Source organism: Nestor notabilis, unplaced genomic scaffold (genome assembly GCF_000696875.1).
Source record: "Nestor notabilis isolate BGI_N333 unplaced genomic scaffold, ASM69687v1 scaffold11742, whole genome shotgun sequence".
NCBI classification, from domain to species: Eukaryota; Metazoa; Chordata; class Aves; order Psittaciformes; family Psittacidae; genus Nestor; species Nestor notabilis.
In genome coordinates, this window is record NW_009917045.1 from 60,428 (window position 1) to 68,096 (window position 7,669).

Below are 7,669 nucleotides of genomic sequence, written 5' to 3' on the forward strand. Positions count from 1 at the left end.
CGTGTGGTGATGTAGGCAGACACAGAGCTGTGGTACTCGAAGTATCTCTGATAGGCACCAGTGCGGAGCCCTGAGCCAGCAGCAGGGCTGGATGCAGGGCAGGGGTTAGTGACAAAGGCCACGTTCCGTGCTCCTCCTGCCTCTGATGTCCATGTTCCCCATAAGGTGGAGAAGGATCTCTTGTGGCTATAAGGCTTTGGGAGGACTGCCTTCAGCTGTCACCAGAATGCTGTGTCAACATATTGAGAGTAGCATCCTGCAGCAATGCGCTGACTTCCCTCTCATACCACAAACATCCTCTCCTAGAACTGAGTCACGCCGCCCAGCACCTTAAATTGTATTTGTTTTACAAAGCCCACAGGATGCTCTTTGGCTGGGGGGTCAAGATGTTCCCAATCCCTTTGATGCAAGCATACCAAGGTATCTCTGGTGGGGAAGCGATGCAACTCCAGGATGCTGGCCCTGCTCCTACAGAGCTTCCTGGCTCTGCGGGATGGGAGGACAGGCAGCCTGTGAGAGGGGCTGCAGCGCCCACACGGATGTGGTGGAGTTACTAATCTCTTTGAATTGACAATTTGCTCTTTGTTTTGTGTGTTTCCCAGATGCACCTGCTGGCTGCAGGGGGAAGGGAAAAATAATGTGGAGAAACTACTATAGCAATCTGCCTGTAAAGCCAGGTGCCTCTCCAAGCAGCTTGAACCACTTCTGTATTAGAACTTCAGTAGAAGTTTCACCATGGGCAGCTGTAGAAGAGCAAGCAGCTACCAAGGTGTCTTGGGCAGGACTGGTTTGCCCTAAGGCAGAAACAAAAGCCAGTTGCTTCCCTCTCTGTCCATCAGCTACCTACAAGAACAAACTCATTTCGGCAGGGACTGCCATTCTCAATCCAGCCCTGCCCTCCCTGTTTGTGGCTGCAGTCAGGTATGAGAGGCCACTGAGCTCTCTTCTTTTGTCCCTGCTTTTGTCTCACACTAAGATGGGCCTGGTTTCATACTGAGCAGTTGTAATATGGCACGAACTGCCTATCATGTTTGGGGTGACAGGGTGCTGTCCTTTGCATATGAACCACCTCTGGATTAAGTCCTTTAGAGAAAGCAGTGGCTGCTGGTTCATCCCTTTAGGGGGGCAGACTTTGAGGTGGCAGATGTGACATTTGAGCTCGCTTAATTACAATATCTTAGAGCCTGTCTGTACAAACTCTGTCTTGCATTTGATGTGTCTCCTTTCCCCCAAGCCAAACCACTTTTGCCATTTCAAAGGGCTCCTTGTTGATGAAATAGAATGGAGAATGTGCAATATATTTTAGTATACTCTTAGCATAATAAGCTTTTATGAGGAAATAACAGATAAAAGGATTCTTAAGTAGAAAGAAGAAAGTAGAAAGGGAGATCATTAACATTAAATAAAAACGTACCTTTGAAAAACATGAAGCCTTTAGAAAACATACTAAAAATATGTCTATGTAACGTGAAGTAAAGTCATAATTTTCCATATTAACACACACAAAAATAGAGCTAAATGACTGCACCACATCTCGGTGACTCTCTTTTTAGGAAGGTGAGTCTCATGCTGCTTGATGAGAGGTTGCTAAGCAGTCTTCTATATTCACTACTTGTGTAAATAGGGGTGTAAAATAGCCCCTTTCTCACCAGTGCCTAAAGAAACAGAGTTTGTACCCTGGCAACTATAAATTAATCCCACTGCTTCCTGGAAGTCTGTCAGACTGATGGGATTTTTTTCTTTTGAGTGAGGAATTATGCTATTTGGAGAGAAGAAAAGAATATCCTTGAGTGCTTGGCTCCCCTCTTGGCATGCATGGAGTGCAGAGAATCAGGGTGGGTTTAGGTATTTTTGAGTAAATGCAAAAAATATCGAAGGGGATGTTTTCCCCTTGGGATTAAGGCACACACCAACACTCACTTCCATCCTGTCCCCAGGCACTACTATATTAGACAGTCTTAGAGTGGTGCATGAGTTTTAGGGAGAAGTAATTGTAAATATGAGCTAGAAAGCATGTTTTCCTGTTTCTCTGGTTACCTCTTTGAGAAGTACTTGATGAAGCCAATTAAATTTTTTTCAAAGGGAAAAAACATCCAGTCTCTTTCTCAGTGGAAATCAGTCCTTTTCTTGAAATAGCAGTGTTCAGTTCTTCCAGAGAAACAGCCATATGAAAAAAGCAGCCTCGGTTTGTCTTTCGAATTTCAGCAGACAAGGTCTTTTTTCTACTTTTGCCCTTTCCCTCCATCCTCTCCCCAAACTTTGTTTTCTCTTGCCCAAGAGAGAAAGAAAAGGTGAGAAAAAAGCAAAATGAAAACCACTCTGAAAATGAACAGTTACAAGTACAGAAACTTGTTTTGTTAAGCCAGAGTGCACGTTAAATAGAGATCCACAGACTTCAATAAAGAAATAATAATAGTAATAATCATCATCCTCCTCCTCCATGGACAGACAGACAATCCTTTTCTGAGACCACACAAAGAAATGAAATTCAAAACTTCACTACTTTGGGTGATACATTTCACTCACTCTTTCTTTGATCTCCTAGCTGTCAAATCATCACTCCTTGATAGCTGGCACTGCTGCCAGTGTTTGGCATAGGCAATACCTTGTGTGATGAATCACGGGCATGTAATTATGGTTTATTATACAGTCTGTCATGGCAAGTCTGGCGCATCATTTCTCACTGGAAGGCAGATGAAGTCCTGCTCCCCTCTCATCACAAAGGTGTCAGTAATGAGGTCAGTGTCCAGCTCTTGTATGAGGTGGCAGCCCAGAGCCCTGTGCCACATGTCTGCCTTCCCATTGATGATAACTGCACAGCACCTACCAGGGGCAGCCATTCCCTACTCACTGTAAGTCCCATAGCATAGGAAAGAGTAAAAAGTATCCTGTGAGAAGGGCTTGCAGCAAGTGCATTCTTCCCTCATCCCTCACTATAGACCTCTCTCCATTGAAGCTGTTGCATGAGCCTAGTGTTAGGCATCCCTGCCGATGACAGAGGGTTGGAACTAGATGATCTTAAGGTCCTTTCCAACCCAAACCATTCTATGATTCTATGATTCCATGATACCAAACAGCAATATTCACATCACATCTCTATAGGTCCCTGCTTATCCTTCCAGCACCTGTGAGCACCGTGTCCGTGGCACCACAGAAGCTGGCAGGGCAGGGGTGGCATAAAGGAACCTGATCATTTATTCAGAGGAGAAGACTACCAAAGTAAGGCTTGATAACATGGAAGAGCCAGAGTTTGGACTGCACTTCGATGTACATTTCTCTGTGCAGGCTTGCCACTGTGGCCGATTCTTACCTCCCATATCTGACCAAGAAAATTACATAATTACTGTGAGTTTGGGTTTAAAACTTGTGCATGACCAGCCCAGGTCCACAAACTGATCAGCTGCTACTAAACCTACCAAACTCACTGCATGTATGAGTACTTTCAGATTTAGACCTAGACTGTGACTGACTTTGTACAAGTATCCTGAAAAAAAAGCACAGTCCTTTGCAGTTAACCTTTTATTTTGGTTCAATAAATATCTTGCCTCAGCACACTGTAGATTTGCAAACATTGATTCCCCTCCTCCTGCCAGCAGTGAGTAATCTGGCAGGCAGCTCTGCTCCTGCCCTTCCTCCTTGACAAAGCAGACTTTAAGCAAAACACTCAAGCAATGGGCACAGATCATTTAGTGATTTCTTTATCAACCAATGATGAATTTTTCCAGCAAAGCCAAAGCTGTGTTATGTGCTGTTTTGTAGGGTTTTCAGGAAGCCTGTTATCCAAGTGGAACAAATGCAGTCTGACCCACTGCATCCTCCTGGAGATTTTTGAAATTTTTGAAAACTAAAAAAAAAAAAGGGGTGGGTGGGTGTTAAGTTTAATAAATTCAGTATTGTTGGGTTTGTACTTTCTCTAGAATTTATTTACTTTGCAGTCAATTGGTATTCATTCTGCTCCTTTACACAAGATGCTTAGGGACATTTTGCAATTCAACATGGCATAATGCTCTGTTTCCTCTCCACAGAGACGATGAACTGCAGATGGCTGTGCTGAGGGATGCTTGCTACCTATGGGAGGGAAGTGATTGCTGGGAGCCGGTGCTGCCATGCAGACTCTGCACTGTACACTGTACGGTGAGGATGCACACTTGCCATGATGCAAGCTAGCACAGGTAGGGTTACTCCTGTTCCCATGTCATTAACAGAGGAGGAAAGAAATAGTATTTTAAATTGTCTTATTAGATACTTTGAGTTAATAGAAACTATAAAATTGAGGGATAAAGAGTGTAAGGTTTAATTATGGCTGCAACTGTATGTACATAGTCTCTCAGAAGCAAATACTACTGCTTATGGACAACTGCAGTCCACCAGGGCTTTCTCCCTGTGTTTTAATGGTCCTTGCGTCTTTCATTTTCCTTTCTGCAAGCACGTGTCACCCATATCTTCCTAACTTTTGCTGACTTCTTGGCACTTCCTCCTCAGCTCAAGTGGGTCTGGAAAAAATTTTCTGCACCATGAAGGTCAGTCCTCTCACCTACAACCACTGTATAACTGTGTCCAAGCCCTTACCCAGGTCCATCCAGGAAGCAGGGAGACTTCTTGACTTCACTGCACCTATTTGGAGACTGCTTCAGCACAGGAGACCCTTAATAGTGAGGGACAGGCTCATGATTTCCAGAGTAAGGGTAGTTATGGCTAGTTTATACTCATTTGAGCTCTGTACTTGACTCAAGTTGTCTTTTTCCCTCTCTGCTGTTTACTGCTGCATTTACAAAGGAGAGTCATGTCAGTTCTCAGCCTTGGCTTTCCTTTGGTTGAAAAGCCAGACTTGTCTAGTCTGGTGTCTTAAGACGGCCTCCCCAGTGATCCTGTGATCAGCACCTGCTTCGTGTTCACTTAATCTATTTCGTCCCTACGAATATGTCCAAGGAAAGCAGTATACAGCAACCCTGTGACAGCTTCCCAGGGCCGTCCATGCCCAGTGGTCACTCCTGCTTGTCTGGGTTTTTTTTAAACCCCTCTTCTGCACTGTCCTGTGCTTGCCTTTTCCCCTCTCATGCCTGGTTTGGCTGGAGGGGGAAGCTGTGTGGCAGGAGCCAGATCAAAGCTCTGGGTCACCGTGCAACCTGTATACACAGGTTTTCTTCCACACTTGTTGTCAGCTGAAGGATTCCTGATGATTGCAAAAGCTTGTGTGCCTTGTTCCTATATGCATGAGCTTGGATTTTGTAAAATATTCAACTTTGTTTTGCTTCAGTAGCCTGGCCCTCCAGGTCATTGATTTTAACCTGTATGGATGGCATCATGAGTCTTTTCTATGCTGATGATGCCCCCAGCTTTTGTACATCAATAAATACTGTCGGATGTTCCCATTTTCCCTGCTGGCGATCATGCTGAATTGATGTTTAGCCTCATTCCTGAGAAACCTGTCCCAGTTCATTGGATTTCTTTATGGGAGACTCCTTTGTCATCACCCCAGGAATGTCCTCATCTCCTAACCATTTCTGTGCCGATTCCCATTTTTGCAGTTCTACTTAATAATTTCCATATGATACCATACGGATGTCAAGAGAGATTTGGCTGACTTGCATTCTTCTGTCTGAAGACATCCATCTTATCAAAAAATGGTATCATGTTATTCAGGCACATTCCTCCTACATATTGTCCCAGTTTCCAGTTACCTTCCTAGCTGTAATAGACCTCTCCTTACACGTGTCCCAGAGCCTTTCACAGATCACTTCCCCACTCTCCCTCATAATACTGTAAACTTGCCTGCTATTTCAGACATCTGTTTAGGTTTAACAAAAATCTTTGCAGTACTGCATCCCTGCCCCTTCATAGCACTGCTTCATTCTCCCAAGCTTGAATCTCTGGGCTGCAGCTTTCTATGCTGACCTAGTCTTCTCAACAAGGCTGTGAAAGGCTACTACTTTGTAGGAGAGTCTCTTCCCTTGCAAAGGCTGTGCTGGCCTGCAAGGCTGGTGTGCAAAGGCTGTGCAAGGCTGGGCTTCCTCGCAAACTGGTGTGGTGGTGAAAGAAGCTATGCTGGAAGACTGGACTCAGAAGAAGAGCCACTGTGGGCTTCATTTCTGCAGCCCTCAGTGTCCTGTCAAGGGGACTTGTTGAAATAAGCAAAGCATTGTAGCTAGATGCTTAGCTAAGGTGCTTGCAAAGTTAGTGAGAGGTTTTCCACTGACTGTTATGGGTTTTGGATGAGTTCTCTTACAGCCTTATTGCATGAGTAAAGAAGATACAGGATCTCCACTGAAGGACATGTATCTAAATATAAGAAGTGCATAAAACATGAAACATCTTACAGTTATATTAAGAGAGGTTATCTGAGCTGTCAGATTCAGTATATGCTTTCTGTTTTGCAGGACTGTTTTTCAGGCTTTTTGGGTCTGCTAAATCTTCTTGCAATTTATCTGTATATCTTCAAGCTATAACCTTGCAAAACATAGCAACATCAGTGCCAAAATTAATTTCCAGCCCTGTAAAAGCAAAATAACGTGTGATGAAGACAATGCACTGAGGTAAACACTTGTGTAAGGGTGTCACTTATATGATTCATGCTTTGAGTAGTAACAAAAACCAGGCTGTACACAGCATTAGCCAGGCACACAAGATGTCATTACACTGTTTTCTTGTTATCTTGGACCTTGTTATCCTACCTGGTCTGTTCTGATTTCTGGGGTCATGCTTTTCAGTTAAGGGCTGAGCTCAAGAGGGAATGGGGAGGCTCTTGGAGAAAAGTGGGACTGGATTCAGCCTCTTGAAAAATCAGAGGAGGGAAGTGCCTGATGTCAGAGGTGGTCTGGAGCGAGCTGATGCTACCTTCAGTGAGGAAATGGGTTTCACATTGCAAACACTCTCTTCATGAAAATGTCAGAAGAAGCCACCTTCCCGATTAACTCATAGGGGCTATTGAGTAGAAAGAAAAGGAACCAGTGACAGACCAGCTGCACAGGGACAGTAGCTGGAATGAACCATCAGAAAGCATGGAAGGGAAGCACTATTTGCTTTCACCTGCAGTTGAAAACACAGTGTTTCCTGATGTATATGGACTTTGTGAATTTTCTTTTCTGGGATCAACATAAAAAAGCGCATTGGAATGGTATAACTATATGTAACAGAAAATGGCTGTTTTGGGACCTTTCAGTACGCATCTTCCAGTGCACAAAGTGTAGTGGAAAAATGCAGTTTGAAAATAGTAATTTGACAGGTAAATGGGTCAGACTTGAATCTTCATATTTTGGAAACCTTTGCCTTACTGCTTGTAGTAGGCTCATAAATTAAAGTACTCTTTGTCTTTCTTGATTGTCAATTTAATTGCAAGGAGGAGCTGACAGGAGTACAGAAATGTTGATAAGCATCTATTGTGAATACACCCTTTCAAATATGAACTCAGAGAAATATGCTCTTCGTAAGCCATGCAAAACAGAAAGCTAAATTGTGAATAATACATGAAGTCTTTCATGCTGGGGTGACTAGCTCAAACTTGTAAATGATCCCCAAACCCTGCTACCTGCTAGAAATTCAGTGGCTGAGCTGGCTGGTCACAACATTACTGCCTATTTTAAAGATGCCCAACATAATGAAGTGACCCTTGAGTTCAATTAGTCTTTAATTAGTGATGGCTGACCACCATCATCCCTGGATGAAAGATGGA